General features: G+C 47.0%; 1 protein-coding gene and 1 pseudogene across 17 annotated transcripts in view; both read right to left on the bottom strand.

Moving 5' to 3' along the window:
* LOC308632105 (STING ER exit protein-like) overlaps positions 1-18,079 on the bottom strand; it is a 33,875-nt pseudogene extending 15,796 nt beyond the window's left edge. The window contains exon 1 of the transcript XR_014024324.1: positions 17,833-18,079. The product of XR_014024324.1 is annotated as an STING ER exit protein-like (transcript). The remainder of the gene's footprint in view (positions 1-17,832) is intronic.
* The window catches only part of INPP4A (inositol polyphosphate-4-phosphatase type I A), a 135,799-nt gene that overhangs the window by 94,542 nt on the left and 22,826 nt on the right, over positions 1-18,431 (bottom strand). For 2 of the 16 annotated variants that reach the window (XM_081263789.1, XM_081263788.1), the window contains exon 2: positions 7,440-7,594. The exons of the other annotated variants lie outside the window; for them this stretch is intronic. The gene's annotated coding sequence lies outside the window, so the exon portion shown is untranslated. The remainder of the gene's footprint in view (positions 1-7,439; positions 7,595-18,431) is intronic. 16 annotated transcript variants of the gene reach the window in all.

Raw genomic sequence — 18,431 nt, 5'->3', positions numbered from 1 at the left:
CCCCCCACACACCATTTTTTTTATTATTATTAAGAAGCTTATTTTTAAAAGCTTATTTTCTTTGGAATGTATTTTGTTTTCAAAGCAAAAAGTTCATATATTGTAAACTCTTAATTCAGGATGCCAGGTTTAAGCCCCCAGTGTTACCTGGCCTCCCTCAGGCACCATCTCTCCCGCTGCTGTGGCCACTGACTGCAGACTTGTGGAAAACTCTGTTTCACATTCTGACCTGCCCACTCGGAGGCCCTGGGGGTCACAGATGGATGGAGAGCCCATGACAAGGAGCCATGGAATCCTAGTTTAAACAGAACAGGAGAGGGAGGAAGGCATCCCCAAAGGGACAAGATGAGGTCAGGACTGATGCCAACTATGGACTTCCAAGGCACCTCACATACTGACCAGTAGAGTCCAGCTCCTCACCAGAACCCCAAGCTCCTCTCCACCTCCACACAGGAGCAGGGCTTAGGGTGAAGACACCGTCCTCTCACACACCGTTTTACCTTCACACTGGACTCCCTGCTCCAGAGCCAGGTGCTGTTTCTGAAACCAGCTTCTCCTTTTAGAGATTCTGGTATGATAAACAGAAAGTCAGAAAAAGGAAACTAGCAGGAAAACCCAGTCCCTTGTCAGGAGAGTCTCTGACGCTTCCTGAGAGCATCATGTGGCTCCTGTGTCCGGGCTGCTCTACCTCCAGTCTTCTCCGTCTCAGCAAGATGGCACCGCTGCTCTCCAGGGGGATATGCCAAGAACATGGAGTCTTCCCTTCCTCTATCAGCCCCTCCCTCCCCTCTCTGACCTATTGACATGTCCTGGGGACACACCCAGAACTGGACCACTTCTCCCCAAGGCCTCCGCCACCACATTTCCCGAGGTTACAGTGCTGGATAAGCTCCATCACCCTGGGCCTTCCCAGGCTGTCCACTGCACCCCAGGAGCATGTGGATCCTGTAAAGATGTTATTCCATATGGAAGGAAAGGAAAGGCAGTTGGAAGTTTGTGGCTGCCCAGGGGAGGATGTATAAACCCCTCATGAAATACTACGTCATGCAAGGACAAAAACTCAGAGAAAATAAAGATGGCCCCACTCCACCTCCCTCCGGGAAATGATTACACCTCCATAACTTTACAGTAGAAAACACATTTTGTGCTATGCCACAAGCAAGCATCGGGTTGACTTTCCCCTCAAAGTGGGGAAATTTCTCACCATTGCTATAACTTAAGTATTTTGCTTTTTTGTTTTTAAAGTACTTTTTTTTAGTTGTAGATTTATTTAGTTGTACCTTTATTTATTTATTTTTATGTGGTGCTGAGGATCGAACCCAGTGCCTCGCATGTGCCAGGCAAGCGCTCTACCACTGAGCCACAACCCCAGCCCCAGGTACTTTGCTTTTGTTACTCAGTTGCTTCCATAAAAATTGGAATTACAGTACTGTTAGCCACTTAATGCCCAAATCTTGGTTTCTAAGATTATTCTCCAATAAAAGGGATGAGGATTCTTAAAAGAAATGGCTAAGTCTAGCCTTGGACAGGAAATGTTTGCGATGAGCCTGGAGTCTCTTACAGTGTCAAAAAGGAAGAGCTGAAAAACCCACAAAATAACCCACAATGAGGCAGGAATGACAAAGGCACACAGGAGCCAAATGAAAGAGCTCCTAATGGTCAACGCTAGAAAAATGTGAGCAATGAAATAAATAACAGTACTAGGTGACAACTCAAAACCATGGGTCACAGTGATACAAATGACAATAGATCAATAAGAATAGAGACAAATCTCCTGATTAAGGAGCATTCCAAATAATTGACAGAGGTTGAGTATAAACCCCACCCTTCCATGTGGGTTGTAGATGGTGACTTCCTTCCAAAGAATTCAGAATGCAAAATAGGGGCTGCGACTTCACAGTTGAGATACATGACAACACTACTGCTGGCCAGGTGATCAAGTCAAGGCGATGGTACTCTTGCTATGATGCTGTGAGAAGATGATTTTCCCTTTATGGTCTTCCTCACTGAAACCCATAACCCCTGTCTAATGATGTTAGAAAAAAAAAACCAGACAAAACCAAACTGAAGGGCATTCTATGCATATCTGAACATCTGTCCTTAATACTGTCATGGTCATCAAAAACAAGGATATTTTGAGAAACAGTCATAACCAAGACTTGACTAGTAAATGTAATATGGTGGCCTGGATTGGGTCCTGGGACTGGAAAAGCACATTAGGCAATAAGCTGCTAAAACAATAACAAAAAAAAATAAAACACTAACCTAAATCTAAATAAAATATGCACTCTAGTTAATAATGCAACAATTTTGGTTATGACTAGTGTACAAAGAAGTAGTACTTGACTAATGTTAAGAAGTTAAAAATTGAATAAATGGGCTTAAGGGGATGGAGAAACTGTACTACCTATACAACTTTTCTATAAATTTAAAACTATTCTAAAATTAAGTTTATTTTTAAATAATCCTCACTCTGAATCAACTAGCTTTTCCTTTTTTCAGCAAGAATGGTAACCCATACTTTATTTCCCATAGTACTTAGCTATCTCTTCCCTTCCTAGGTGCCAATCAAGGCATGTGTGTGGTGTGAGTTGGTGTTTACTTTCAGGCTCACCCATGCCCAGTTCCTGCCACTGGTTGAGGTCTCAAGCATAAAACTGCAGTCAACACTCCAAGTCAAAGCAGGCAAATTCCCCAAATCCATGTTCCAGGAGGAGGCCATTAGCAGTAGAGCAATCAGACATCTAAACAGCAGCCATGGGTGTTTGCAGAACCCTTTGCTTGCCATATGCAACCAGGCTTCCAGGAATGTTCTATTCCTAGACTCCTTCTGATGTAACTTATCCACAGAAATCCAGCACCACACTAAGAAGCTCTTTGATATGTACTTTTTTCCCCAACCCAGACTGCACGCTCTCTGGGAAACTCTGAGGAACTACTGTCCCACCTGATCCAGAACCCAGTGGCTGTACCTTTTTAAAGCTATCCAGATGCATCAATGCTTGAGAGGAAAGGGATACAGATTTAGCAAACCCAATATGAAAATCTGATATTCTAATGCTCCAAAACACAAAACTTTTTGAGCATCATATCAACACTCAACTGGTAAATACTCTGTCAATATTTCAAATCTGCAAAACTCCTAAGACTCTTCTAGTGCCAAGCATTTCAGATAAGGGATAGAAAACATGGACACAGGATGATGGAAAAGCACTGAAAGTCGAAGGGTCTCCTCTTTTAGAAGATCATCAAGAAAAAGAAAACAAGGGGACAAAAGAAAAGGAGAAAGGAGGAGGGATAACAGGGAGCACCAGCCTGGACAAGAAGCAAGATTCTTCTTTCCAGGCACCAGAGAATCCACAGTGATTTCAAAAGGTATCATTGGGACATGTCTGGCCAAGTTTTAAGAGGAACTGCAATGTCTGTGCATTTTCATAAAACTTGGCCTAAGTTATGAATGACACTCCAGGAAAGAACTTCAGTCAGTCAACATGATCATAGGAGTCCACAGGTTAACCATTCAAAGGATGATGAAGAGTTACCAGAGTCTCATTTAAGACATCAAAATACTTTCACATTTCAAAATACTGAAATCAACATAATAAAATAATCTGGAGCTGGGTTCCATCATCAGAAACTGATAGCAGTTTATCCCTAAGTGAGAGCTGGCCCTAAGTGTCAGAGGTACAAGTAGAGACACCCGGATTCAAACTCTGGGCCTTCAGGAAATCTGACCATGTAATCCACCAAGGACAGTAAGCATAGAAATTTTTTAAGAAACATTGTTACCATAATTCCTTTACTGAAAGTCTATGAAATAAAGGGAGAGAAGAGCCCCATCCACAATCACACCTTAATTAAAACCAATTCTTTTACTTGCATATTTTACATGTATAAGATCAGTGGCTATAAGAGATTTTAGTAACCTGCCTTTTCACCTGAATCTTAGATTGTAAAGACACTTCTTATTGCAACCAGGCAGCATGATTATCACATTGTTAATTTTAATCTAAAATATGTCTTACAAAGATGGTAACATTCTTTCAGTTCTTCAGCAGCCAGAGGCCAGCAAAGCAACAAGGACCCTGCATGACTAGGATGGTCTCCACTGGCATGAAAGCTAGACCTCTTAGTGGGATGAGATCACACTTTTTAATAACCCAACCATCCCACAAAACAGATGTGCAACAGCTAGAGTTCACTGGACCATTACAGAAGCCAGGAAAGGATACATGTCAGGTTTGCAACAAGAAACTAACACAAAGAAAAACCTGGATTAGAAGACTAAGGTCACCGCCCTTGGCAGAATCTCAAACAAGGATTTTCACTGCATTACTGATACCATGAAGGATGTTACACCATAAATTGCAAGAGTTAACAGCAGCCTAAGGCCTGACAGGGAAATAGTAAATTATGGCTCAGTCATATGGTGAAATACTTTGTAGATAGCTGAAATGGAAATCATTAAGTTTATAACAACTTGACAAGTGAAGAACTAAGATCCTAAGATCTAATATAAATACACAGAAGCACACACATACAAAGTGGGAGAGATCAGAAGAAAATACTACAATGTTAACACTACTGGTGACATATCATGCCTTTCATTCTCTGCTACTGGACTATGTTTCACTAAACTTTTGTAGAAAGTATTCAGGATTTTAATAACCGGGAAAACATATCTGCACTTGGTTACGTGGCTCCTCCACAAGCTGTCCTGTGGTGTTCCCACTTTCTCCTAGGCTATTTCCTCTAAACTCTCCCTTCAGGGGTCACCTCAAAATACCACCCCACTGAAAACTTGTGGTGCATATCAAGACAATCCCCCTAGCCACACGAAAACTGCCACACCCCTGGCTTTTGGCCCTATAAAGACAGGGACTGGGGCTTGTCCATTCCTGACCACAGGCTAAGGGAAATGAAGCACCAGAGGGCCTGACACACAGGGAGAAGAGAGAGCCAAGGGCAAGCCACCCAGGAGAAGGGGGGCTGGGAATTCAGAAGACGAGGACCCAGGGGCAACCCGAGAAGAGGGTCAGTTTCAGGAATGAACATGGGAGAGGAACTGAAGCTAGATCCACCCCCAGGGGAGTCATCAGAAGGTGACATGACCTCAAAGGCAGGTGGCCAGGTCTTTCTGGAGAAAGAAATAACCAAAATAACCTAGAATTACAAGGCAGTCACAGGAGTGAAGAAGACAGGGCAATTCTAGTTAGGAGGACGAACATGCACAGACGGACACCACTCTTATTTAGAGGCCTCTGGCTCTCCTGGAACAACCAGCTATTTCAGCTAATGGCAGGAGGCAGGGGGCATCTGCAAGGGGACAAAGGCTTCTTTATATGAAAACAGAGGCTCAGGCTGCAGGGTGAAAGGGCAGAGCAGACTTCACAAGACAACAGGAATGTGGCTGGTCTGCTGGGCACAGCCAATTTCTTCTCCATGGATGGCCACAAATCACCTTCCTGTCCAATCATGGGAGCAGAGAGCCCTCAGAAAGGTGGACAGGAGCCCACTGGGCTACTACCTTTAGGGCAGGCTCCTGCGCAACATAACAAGGTGGATAGCCATAGGGATGCTAGGTGCAGACAGAACCTTCTGAAGGAAGCCAACCCTGAGGCAGAGGTGGACACAGTCCTGCCATCCTTCCCACTGGTGGTGAGGACAGGCCACTCCAGCATCCCACAAATGCCACGACAGCAAGGCAGTGTGCAAGGGAAGCTGATCTGTCAGGACAGCAGTTTCACCCTACACTTGACCATCCCTATACCGCCTAGGGAAGCTCTGAGGCCACAAGCCCAGTTTGGAGAAATAGCTGTTTCTGACCACAAGTATCACAAGACTGAAACTGAGAATTAAGAAGCAATGCTGTCTTCCTGTCCCCAGCATACAATGTGTGAAGAATGGCTTACAAAATATGAAGAATTAAACAGACAGAAATAATAACCAGCAAATTCAGGGTAATGGCAACTTTAGAGAGAGGAAGGGAGGCACGAGTGGTTCCAGCCATGCTGAGAATGAGCTGTCCTGTGCTGTGGGGCATTCTGCATTCTCCCCATCACCGTCACATGGATGGAGCCTGTCTGATGAACAACTGTTGTTATTAAGAGGTATGACAAAGGTCACCCAAAGACCATTTAACTGATATATTTTCAATTATTTTTTTAAGTTTTCAAGAAGCAATGTAACTATAGTACAAAAATTTTAAGGGACAGCTCAGAAACCATGTGTACCTCTGAAAAGGTAGCAGTTTGGATCATGTCCATGTTTTGTTCAGAAGGCTTGTCCCTGGGTGTCCCACACTTACCCACATCAGCACTAACTCACTGACATCCTATATGATGAGCCCCAGAATTATCCAGGAGCCACTGGTTATCAGAATAAAAACAATGAACACAGAGAGATCCAACTCCAAGAGTGGTACATTTCACATAGGCCAAGTGACCAAGCTGGCAGTGGTAGAGCAAACGCAAGGAGGCTTTGGGGATAGGCCCGGGCTTCTTTCCCTTCAGAACATTCTCAGTGGAAGACAGTTTCACTCCACCTGGGTCACACTAGGTCCACAGTGTTCTTCCCACCCTCGTGTTCACTTCTTGGCCTCTCTACAGAGTGAGGGCTCACCCTAAGGGACCCTGTGACAGATGTACCAGATGCAGAAAGGTCTCATCAGTCTTCTGGTTACTTTTCTTTGGTAGAACACCACCTTCAAAGAGTGCTGGAGTGGAACCATAACTAGCAGGTGAACATGCAGCAGCCTGGGGAACCTAAGATCAAACCCAGGCACTTCTTCAGTCTCTAGGCCTTGGTTTCTTCATCTGCACACTGGTAGAGAATTGCTGCCTGGTGGCAGGCACAGCTCCCCACAACAGTGGCAGCCTCACCAGTGCTGAGGACAAGACACCGGTGGCACCATGACTCCTTCCTGGGGTTGGAAGGTCTGAGGCATGCAGTAGTTCACCCTCACCTGTCATTCTCTACAGGCCAGTACTGGGGGACTCTGGCTGGGAGACAGACATTCAGATCCAGGAGCAGAGCTGGCACCACAGCAGGCTGGCTGAACATTCGGTGCCCTGGAGGGCCAGGGCTGGAGATGGGGCACTCTCTGCCTGGTGAGGACTGCTGGCCAGGAATAAGGGACCAAGGGTACAAATGCACAGGAGATGAATGGCTGCCTCAGTCACTTGCGTCTTTGTGCACAAGGGCCCACCAGTGCCTGGGATCATGCAAGACCTCCGTTCCAGGTTTCCAGCACAGACAGTGCCAGGAAACCAGTCAGCACTGACATTCCTAACAGGGCAAAATGACCATGGCAGTCCTTCCTGCAGTGAAAAGCCTTACGCCACTCATGAGAGTATGACAGAGCACTGGATAAATATCTGGTCACACCACCTCTCAAGGCATGCTTTCTTCCTCTGTAACACCAAAATGAATAAAATTACCTCATCAGGTAGCCAGTGATTAATAAACTGATCCTTCACAAAGTCTTGCACCAGGAAAGGCCCAGCATCCATTAAGTGAATCAACCTTCCAGATGACTTCCACCTGCCCAAGTAGTCAGAGGACGAGGGCCTTCCAGAGGCTCCAACTGAGTGCCCTGCAGAAATGCAGAAGGCTCTAAGTCTCAGTAGGGCAACACCCTGTAGCCAGCAGGGAGGGCAGCATACTGGGGGCACTGCACTGCTGGAAGAAAGCCACCTCAGGTAGCACTCCCTGGAGGCAGCTTCCTGCCCCTGCTGAGCTATCTGGGGATAGTTTCTAAGTCTGAAGAAGACAGCATCCCAGGAGAGGCTTTCTAGGAAGTCCCATACCGAGGATCTGGGGGCAGTTTTAAATACTAGTACAGCCCAAGGGAGAGCTGACCCTTGAACTCTGGCAGAGAGGCAGAGTACAGGTCAGGCACAAGGGGCTCCAGAGATCATCACATGAGAACCAGCTCAATCCAAGTCAGCCTGCCAGGAACCAAGAAGATGGCTAGGCTCAGTCTTCCTCATAAGTGACTGCCCTCTCCAGGGAATAAAACAAATCTGTTGTTATTCTTACACCTCAAATGCCATTTGCAACTGTTATTCATTTCAGTGAAGCTGACACTTGTCAGATATTTTATGTATCAAAGAACATCAACTGGGACCCCCTCCTCATAACACTGTCCACACAGTTTCCTGCCATTCAGCCACCCTTTCTGTGTCACAAACACTGTGGGCCACATGCTATGAGTGAAGTCTGGGCCTCCTGGAAACCTCGAAAAATCCAAGAATACAGTCCACACTGCCGACTCACGCACAGCAGAGTCAAAACTCTGATTCCTGTGGCTGGGAAAAGTTGGTTCAAAGCAGTGAAAACCATGTACAGATGCCACCAACCAGTCCATAAACTTAACTGTGAGGCCTCCATAACTAGAACTGGTATGTGATTTTCATGGCAAAAGCCAGCTCCTGGCTTTTATGACACCTTGATCAACTGGTTTGAAGCGAAGTAGCCTTGAGTTAACTCCTGAAGCACACACAGGAGATTCTCTGCCTGAAGCAAGCAGATTCCACACATTAGGACTGCTGCTTGCCGGATGGGGACACAAGCCCCTCCCCGTGCTCCTAGACTCACCTGACACTAAATACAGCAGCCCAGTCTTTGAAAAGTAATGAAAATAAGGTAATATCTTCAGTGGGCTGTGACTCAGGAATAAACACTCTAGGGCTCCAGGAAGTGTGGTCTCCAGACTTTCCTAGGAGCCTGGGGGAAGTGCCCACTCTCGTATAGCCTCATGGGAAGCCAGAGGACTCATTTAAGTCTCTAGACTACCCGTACCTTTTGGACCTCAAACTTCAAATTCTGACTAAAAAAAAGACTTCTTTTGCCCAGTTGAAAAGTTAGGCCAGTCAACTGATTTCCATAATCCAATCTTTTTACTAAAATATTTCCACTTATACCCCTTCACCAGCGACACCTGGAAGATGGAAAACTCCCTGGAGTTCAGTCCCAAAATCTGTGTTGAAGGAGTCCTCTGAGACACTCCTGTAAGGCACTAATGTGGGTGAAGCCATCATAGCCTGCTTCTTAGAAGATGCCTGAAGCTTTTCACAATTGTTTCCAATTAAGTCCTAATAGTGTATATAAATCTGGACCTCCCTCTTTTCCATCATCAGAAAATAGCACTTAAACAGAAAGGCATAGGTGTGGGCCACTTTCATGTTCCGTGATGACAAAACTGCAGAGTAAGCGAGGACAGATGGGGCGACAGCTGCACCCTCCTCAGCAGTCCCAAACTTCTACCCTCACCCCTTTCACCCCTAACTTTACACATCTTACCCTCCAGTCGCCCTCTTCTCAGCCACACTGGTATGCATCAAAAGGGTCTAGAGATCACCAGTGCTTGCTGCAAAGAAAGTAGGGGAGTCACAAGCACCTCTATTGACCCGGATGTGGAAGTGGTCTGCTCCTCCCACCTGGACACTAACTGCAGCACAGCTCTGGTGGAAAACCATCTGCCAGGCTGCATGGCTGCCTCAGTACCACGTGCCCTAGACATCCTCAAGCTCCTGGACAAATGACCTGGTCCTCAGATCAACAAGCAAGCTGTTAAGGAACTCCGTCAAAGCCCCCTGGACATGGAGTAGTCCTCCTCCTCTCTCCCCAGTCACCTCTCTCCTCATGACGAGGCCTCTGCCAAGTGCAACATGTGCCAGGGTTGCCTGCAGCTGTCCTGATGGCAGGGAGGATATCATGACTTAAGTGGCTGAGACAGAGAAAGGAAACACCTGCAAATTAAGAAGTGCGTGTATTTTAGCTTTAAACATATCCCTCTCAGACAGCAGTCTAAAATAGTAGCTCCTATTTTAGGGAGACCAAAAGCAGCTCCTAAATCAGCCACTACAGAGACCCTGAGTTTGAGACAAGACTGCACAATAACAGAAGTTGGGGCAACAGGGACTAAACAACACGTAACTCCACACCCGCTCCAGCTCCAGCTCCACTTGAACGATGAGCACACTGAGGCCTGGAGAGCCAATGTGGCTGCTACAGTCCTCCTGGCTCAAATACTGTGCTTTCTACTTCTGATCTTCTCCCACAGGAGGGTCCAGCAGTCCAGGTCAAAGAGGCCCCCACCTCTGTCCCCTTGTTCAGCTGAGGTCTCCTGGGCAGAACCCACACTGCTTGATGAAGTAGGCTCTGGATAGGCAGAGGCATGAGGGGTGTTAGGGAGAACACCCTGGCTCATCAGGCCCTTGAACTCTAGGCTGAGCAAGGACAGTCACTAATAGAGGGATTGAGACAATCACAGACTTGTTCTCTCACACACAGTATAGTTCCCTTAAGACACCAATGGCTCCCTGAAGATTAAGGGAAGGAGGGAGGTGATCACCAGCGAATGGGCCAAGACTCACTGTCACTGACACTTGGTTAACACCCCTAAAGTTAGGCCATGGTCGAGATCTCAGGGAAAGACAATAGTAAAGCTGTCCCTCTGAACATGGGGCCCAGAGCAATCACCTATTACAACCCGAGACTGGCCATGGTCTCCCGGGTCCATGCAGAAGGATCAGGATGGGCCCACACCTGTTCAGGCACAGGGCCTAGAGTGTGCCTGAAGCAGGCAGGCTAGGGAGGGGGGCCTTATGCCTCACCTACCCTCAGGGCAGGGAGTGCAGATTCTGGAGCCAGGCCACTAGGTTCCAATTCTGGCTCTGCTACTTACTAGGTTTCACCCAGGCAGGGGTAGCTCCTTTAACCTGCTTCTCCTTAGTCTTCCCCTCTGTAAAAGGGGCATCCAGAAGCATATACCTCATGGAGTAGTTGCAAAAGTAGATGATTTAATCCCTATAAATGTACCTGGCACATAGAGGTGCCACAAAAAGCTTTGCTGCTACTATTACCACCACTACAGTTCAGAGCATCTAACAATCCCAGGATGCCAAGACTCTTGTATCCAATTATAACCAGGGGCTATGGAAGCACAGGCACACCACTGCATCAAAGACACCTGGCAAGGGGCTACACCTGTCCAGGGATTCAGAAAAATGTACATCAGGAACCAAGGCAGGGATGGAGGCCAACCAACTAAAGCACAAACTTAACCTACTATCCTCATAGGTCATGAAGAAAATGGGCTAGAGCGCCTTTGAGAATTTCTGGAAGAAGGGAAGCAAGGCAATCTTTGACCATTCCTAGGTGACAGTATTCCAGGGATAACCACTTCGGTGACTCAACTCACAAAGAGCAGAGTAAGGACAGTTCTCCAGGCCCCACCTCCTAAGATCCAGTGCTGGGCCACAGCACTACAACCTAGAGCATCCCTGGATAGGGGAAGGAAGCTCAGAGTGGGTGGGAGAATGGGAGGTGGGGCCCTTCCCCAGAGCAGTGTCCACCCAGCAGGAGAGTCCTGCTCTAAGGAGCTCCTGAGCTCAACCCTCCTAAGGGACAGTGTTTTAGACTGACTGGAAAGCCAGTCAGGGTTAGTTAAAAAAAAAAAAAAAAATACACACACACACACACACACACACACACACACATATATATATACTGGTTTGTATGTCCTTGAAACACCTGACCCAAAGCTGAGAGTTAACACCTAAAAAGCAAAATTAAAATTCTAGGCACTATTGAAACTCAAAATTTTTAAAAGTATCTACAATATGATCCTTCATTATCCTGTGCATCCATTCTAACAAAATTCATTAAGTTTTGAGATTAAAAGACCAATTTCAGGTGGCAGTTGTGACTTTTTTATCAAAGAGAAAAATGTGGGTAAAATCTCACCATAAAGATGACTTGCTACCAAAAAAAAAAAAAAAAAAAAAAAGCCATGTGGAGTTGATTTTCCAGATTCTGCCACCAAATTTGGACTTCCTGAGGGTGGATTAAACATTTGTGGATTAGCCTTAGTAAACAAATCAGAGTGCATTTGTGGAATAATTGAAAAATAAAAAGCATTCTTCTGCACTCCACAGTTATTTGGAATTACTGGCAAACAAGGGGGAACCAAGGACCTGTCCCTCCCCATCATGGGGGTGCTGCTTGCCCCTCCCTGGCCCCAGGTAAGGGAAGCACCACTCCAGGGGGCAGTGGGCTACTGAGATCACCTCTGCTCCATAATGTCCCAGCCACCACAGCTGACCAACAACAGGCTCCTATGACCATTTCTTGTCTTTTTTAGCCTACTGACACTGAAGTACAAAACAACATGAAGTGTAAAAGTTCAATGTCTTGGCCTGGGGTGCAGCCCATGACAAGAACTTGCCTAGCATGTGCAAGGTCCTGGGTTCCATCTCCAGCACCACAGATTTTTTATTTAAAAAAATAATAATAAGTTTAAAGTGCTGCTAAATTTTATGAATAATTTTAACTAGAATAAATTTATTTTGTACTATATTCTGACTCCTGTGGTGTCACCCATGATGTTGCTTTATCCAAGGCTTGTGCTCTCTCTGACATCTCATCTGTCATCCTGGCTGGCCAAGAGTTGTTTAAACAGTGGAGAAAGAGCTGACTTAGGTACCTGGAAGGCAGCACACAGGGTTTTAGAGTGCTCTCTGAACTTGGAATCTGAGGAGCTAACTCCTTGACTAAAGCCTCTCAGGATGTATCACAAAGTGGTCACCCAGGATGAACATTCTGGTCCATCTACCTTTCCCAGATCCCTAAGTACCTCACTCATGGGCTGTTTCTTATAGGATCTCACTGGTGCTTCGTGACCAATTTAAACAGCAGTTTCTCTATGAAGCTTCCCTCCCTTTCAGGCAGGATAAACACCCTGTTCCCTCTCTAGAGGAACAGGAAAAAAACCTTTACTACCCTGTAAATCCTTGTCTCCCCTAGTTCCTTAGCAGAAGGGACTATGCCATCTTCACCATTAACCCTTCAGTCCTGAGCACAAAACCGAACCTCTGAAGGAGCCCCAGAGTCTCCTCATTCTAGTAAATGATTACATGAGAGGAAAAAACAAATTTTGTGTCCCCAGTGCCTCAGAAGGATCTGGTACATAGCAAAATTGTTTCAAAATGTTTCTTTTTTACAATGGCATAGTGTGTCTGTCTGTCTGTCTCTCTCTCTCTCTCTCTCTCTCTCTCTCTCTCTCTCTCTCAGAACTTTGACTACAAAACACTGAAGCTAGTGGGGCACAGTGACATACAATTGTCATCCTTCCAATGGCTCAGGAGGCTAAGGAGGAGGATTATAAATTCAAAGCCAGCCTCAGAAACTTAGCAAAGCCCTAAGCAACTTAGTGAGACCATGTCTCAAAATACAAAAAAAAAAAGGGGGGGGAGGGGGGACTGGAAATATGGTGATGTGGCTTAGTGGTTAAGTGACCCTGGGTTCAATCCCTGATTTAAAAAAAATATATATCCCAAAACCACTGAAGCTGATTTTTCTACACCTCCAGTCAGTGGGCTGATGCTGACATGGAGTCGTGCAAAAGCAAGGCTGCGAGATGCTGGGGTGGAATGGTGCACAGTCCCCCAGGGCATGGTGGCACACTAAAGGTCCAGAGCTGGGGCAGGAGCCTAGTTTGGTTCTTCTCTATTGCTAGTTAAGCAGGAGACTCTGGGCAGGCCACTTACTGGCTATGGTCCTCAACATGATGATGCTTGCAGTGGGAAGGGCTGCATGGCACCAGGCAGGGCTCATATAACCCAGGGCTCACAGGTAAAAAGAGGGGTCTCTAAGGCTTTTCCACCTTACAAAGAAGGTAACACAATGAAACAAAGAAATAAACCCCCAACCCCAACTACTTCAAAGGACATTCTTTTATGTTTGAATCATGCTTAAGAAAAAACTTAGCCAGGTACAGTGATGCATGCCTGTAATCCTAGCTACTCAGGAGGATGAGGCCAAGGATCACAAGTCTGAGGCCAGCCTCAGCAACTTAGAGAGACCCTGTCTCAACAAGAATTTTTAAAAGAGCCAGCCAGAGGTAGAGAGCTCAGAGGTAGAGAGACTACCTAGGCTCAAACTTCAGTACTATTTAAAAAAAAAAAAATTCTGGTAAGCCTCACCCAGTACCCAGAAGGTTGGGGTGCAGCCCTTGCCACTGGCACTTTGAACAACAATGCCCTCTCTAGAGGTACCTACAATGCCCTCCTCCCTCCCGCCAGCAAAGATATGCACTGCTGTGGCAAGCAGAGGGGATCCCCTCTGAAGGAGAGATGGGCCCAGGTGCAAGCAGCTCTGCCCCTGGCTAACTGGACGTTCCAGGCACTCACTGGGCCTGGTTCCCGCCTGTGACGCAGGAGTAACTTGAACCCCTCATCATCACCACCTCCCGCTGTCCCCAGATGCTGTATGCTGAGGACTCAGGGATTCGAAGGCCCACCACAGACCATCATGAGGCCTGGGCTGAGACTGTGGGAGTACAAGTCTCTGCTGTGGCCCCATGCCTCAGGAATTCATTGTTGAAAAGACAGAGTAAGCCATGAGGAAATGCTACAGAGGGGCAAGGACATTTCTTCAGCAGACGCAGCTGTAGAGGCCTGGTTGCTTGGACATTCACTGGCTATAGGAATGGTCTCTCCACATTGGCTGGCTTCTTCATGGGTTGTGCACTCCCCAGAGGGATGTTACTCCACTCCCAACGTAGCCCATGGTGCTGGGAGGAACAGCAAAGAACAGCTGAGACCACGCATGCTGTCACCTGGGTGTGCTCACACTACTGACCCCTGCTCTGAACACACTTAGAGGGAACTGTCAGGGACAAGGCTGGGATGAAACCCAGATGTGCACCTTCTGTCCGCCTCCCCGACCAAGGACCCCATTGGAGACTCATGCTCACCACTTCCAAAGCCCTCCTCAGTCCCCCAGGGCTCCACCCACGTGGACAGTCCTGTTTATGGCTCCAGGAGGGGCAAAAACAGGCCTGGCTGAGCGATGAGAAATGGAAGCACATGAGAGCGCGAAAAAGGGCCTTGCTGGAGTGGACACAACCCAATGGGCACTCTTGGTTCCTGCACTAAAAACTGACAAGGGCTAGTGGGTCTCAGGTGCAAGATCTGAACAGTCAACAGGCTCCCTACAGCCTTTCAAAGAAATCCAAGACTGTTCCTTCCTAAGTCAGTCCTCACCCTGGCACTTGCCTGGCATGCTGCAGAAACAGAGCTCTGTGACCCCAAGCTCCAGGGTGCTGTCTGTGACTTCAGCCTGCTGGGGATTCCCAGGCACTGCTGGGGTCAGGGGGGCTGAGGCAAATCCACTAGTGAGGTCAACAATGTCTTGGGAGTTTTTCACTGTTTCTGAGATTTTAAATAAATAAATAAAAAGGCTTATGGACCACAAGCTTCAGCACCGTCCATTCAGCATACACAAACTGAGCTTCTGAGTCTGGTTTTTGAAAGCTCAGCCAAGGCTTTGGCCACTGAGAAGCAGCAGCACAGCCGGGCTCATTCCAATTTACAGCACTCAGATGGCCACAGAAATGAGGAGATGCCATAGAAACCTCTTGTGGAACTTAAAACACACTCCCACCTGTTATATATTTTAATTCTACATTTTCTCCTGATGGCTTAGTGAGACTGCCAAGTTTAAAGGGGAAAAATTAAAAAAAAAAACTCAAATACTTTTTAACCCCACAGGATCATCATTCTTTTCTCTGACATGGAAGGGAAATAAGGAGAAGATGGTGTTTCTCATTGAACCCAGGGCTGGGTGTCATTCATGGTGGCTGTACACAATGGAGCCACAGACACACACACACATACACACCAGACACGTTTACTCACACTATACACACAGGCATGCATACATACCACACACGCTAGCACACATCCACAGCTAAAACTAGTTTAGTATGAGCTCAAAGCAAAGGCTTGGTCCAAACCATTCCAGTTTCTGAAACTAAAGGTTCAGCAAGGTATAGCAAAAATAAAACAGTAAAATCTACTTAAAGAAGGGTGGTGAGGTTTCTTTGGCAATGTCCCCCAGATCCTCTTGCAGTGAGCCATAAACCACGCCCAATAGGAGGCAGCACCGAGAAAGGGACTACCCCGAAGCCACCATTTTTCCTTCTGATCCTGGCATCAGATTTCTTCCCTTTCCTGAGCCTTCAGTGTCTGGCCACGAAGGAGAAAACTCCCCTACACCTGCTTCTGTTGGGCTATTACCTTCTGGTGGAAGAGCAGGAAGGGCCACTATGAGACCATACCCTCCCTCAGGGCTCAGAACCAGAGGCTAATAGGCCTCCCTCCTGCCATGCAACAGGAATTAGGGGCCACTCAGGGCTCCAGTCAGAAAGGTACCAAGTGAGCTGCTCCTGTGCTCGGTCAGCCTCCATAACCAGCTTGCTTACCTGCACCACCTGGACCAGAGCAGGGCAGCAAAAAGTAGGGTTCATCTCAAGAAGCAAAGAAAAGGAGGAAAGCTGGGGAGGAGGGGAAAGTCCTCATGAAAGTCACAAATCCTGTATGCTACATCCAGCCTGATACTGACCCTGTTGATGCATTAATATCCTTACAGCCTCAGCTTCACGTGTCCCCTTTGTTTAAGAAAAATATGAACTTAATAAATAATGTCTTTAAGAAGGTTTTTGGGCTATAAATTCTAAGATCTTAATAAAAAACAAATTAGCCTTTATTATCAGGAAGAGAGTGGGGTTTCCCTGCAGTGGTCCCCTTAGCTGTCCCCCATCATGCCTAGACACTTGGCTGGCAACACACCCACGGTGACAGAGCGGAACGCTGCCTGGGCCACTCATAGGATGTCTGCTGCAAGCACTGCCACTTCTCTGTTAAGGGGCCTCTGGAAACAGCTGTGTGGGCACCAGGCCCCATGCAGGGCCTATCCTGTGCCAACACCACAGTTCTAATGCATCCCGAAGAGAACACCCAGACCGCCAGAGCCAAGACTGCTGGGGGAGGTAAGGAGCAGGGAGGGGACTTGCTATTTTCAATAGAGTGGATCTTACCCACAAGATGACATTTGATCAAATGCCTAAAGAAGCTCTGAGAGCAGGTCAGCCGCATGGGCCTGGGGGGGGGGGGGGGGATAGATGCCAGGCATAAGAACCAGCCAGAGCAAAAAGCCTGAGGCCAGTTGTGGGGGGGGGGGTAGGGTTGGGACAAAAAGGGTCAGGAGTTTGAGGAGAAATTAGGAAATCATAGCTGAGGTCAGAGTACAAGGGCCAAAGTCTGCCCACAGCCACACCTACTTGTTTACAGTGTGACAATGCCACCTCAGCAGAGCTTCCAAGAGCTGTGACAGACTGTGTGGATGGCCCACAGAGCCTGGAAGATGAACTACTTGGCCTTTCAGCTTGAAACAGGACAGTGGAGAAATACACTCATGTGCCAAGTGCTCCCCGTGGCTCACAGGAGCTCAAGGGTCATGAATTCAGACTGGTCAACATGGTTGTGCGTTCTCCTCTGGCCATGTGCCAATGCACTGACAGGTGGCTACGACCAGGCTTGTGGCTTTCCTAAGCAAGACCATGAAGGGAGAGGTGCCAGCCTTTTCCTGTCTGCCATAACTGGGCCATGCTGCCATAGGGCCTTCTCTGGTGCCCAGTCCAGTGTCTATGCTTCATCTTCATTGCCTCTGGGAGATGGCAGCATTTGTGACTGGATCAGCACAGCTATGAGGTTGGCCAAGACCAGGAGCCTGAGCTCTGAACTTCTAGGCCCACTACTCTCCACCCCAGCTGCGCAGAATCATTTAATGGGAGAGGTGACAAAGGCCAACGCTGACCTCAACCCCAGATTACACTAATGAGCCTTTTCAGGGTACTGATCATGCTTCCATGTTTTTGAAAGTCCCAAGTGGTTGTGATGAGCAGCCAGGGTGAAGACACCTGCAACCCTGCTGGTGTTCCTGCTCTTACCCCCAACCCCAACAATTCCCTCTCCAGCAACTCACCTCTGCCCTGCCAGCTCTGGCTGTCTCTGTTCTGTTCAAAACCATCCCAACCAAGACTTTGGAAGACATCACTTGGGGTCTCTCTTTGGCATGAGCTCTTCATAATTCTCAGCTGGATTCTGGTCCTGCTATGGACCCTGAGGGCTGAGATTGCTAGCCTTCATCCAAAGAGGGTGCTGTTTCCTCTTCACAAACTCAAGTCTCACTGTGTTCAAGATCAACAGAACTATCAAAAAAGAAATGCCACAGGTCTTAGGACCAGAAATGCCACCCTCCAGCCACACGCTATACAGCATTTAGTCGGTTTTGCATTTTATTACCCTTTCTTCCTTTATTAAAAACACCCCCCACCCAACCTATGGAACCTTTAAATTTTCCATTTTCCTTACTGAGACATCAAAATGGGGTGTCTAAAAATCTCACTTTCTTATTATAAAACCTCATTTCACAATCGTCCCACTAAGACTTAAAGTTACTATGTGTGAAACTAGTTCATGGTTCTTGCTACATTAGAAAGTAAGCTAAGCATTGTAATTGATAAATCTTTTTAGAACTTAGTTCTTAAATTCCACAAAGGTGAGGTTGAACTTATATGTATT

Source organism: Spermophilus citellus (genome assembly GCF_964194105.1).
Source record: "Spermophilus citellus genome assembly, chromosome: 13".
NCBI lineage: Eukaryota > Metazoa > Chordata > Mammalia > Rodentia > Sciuridae > Spermophilus > Spermophilus citellus.
Note: the sequence above shows the minus strand (reverse complement) of the source record. Positions and strands in the feature narration are given on the sequence as shown.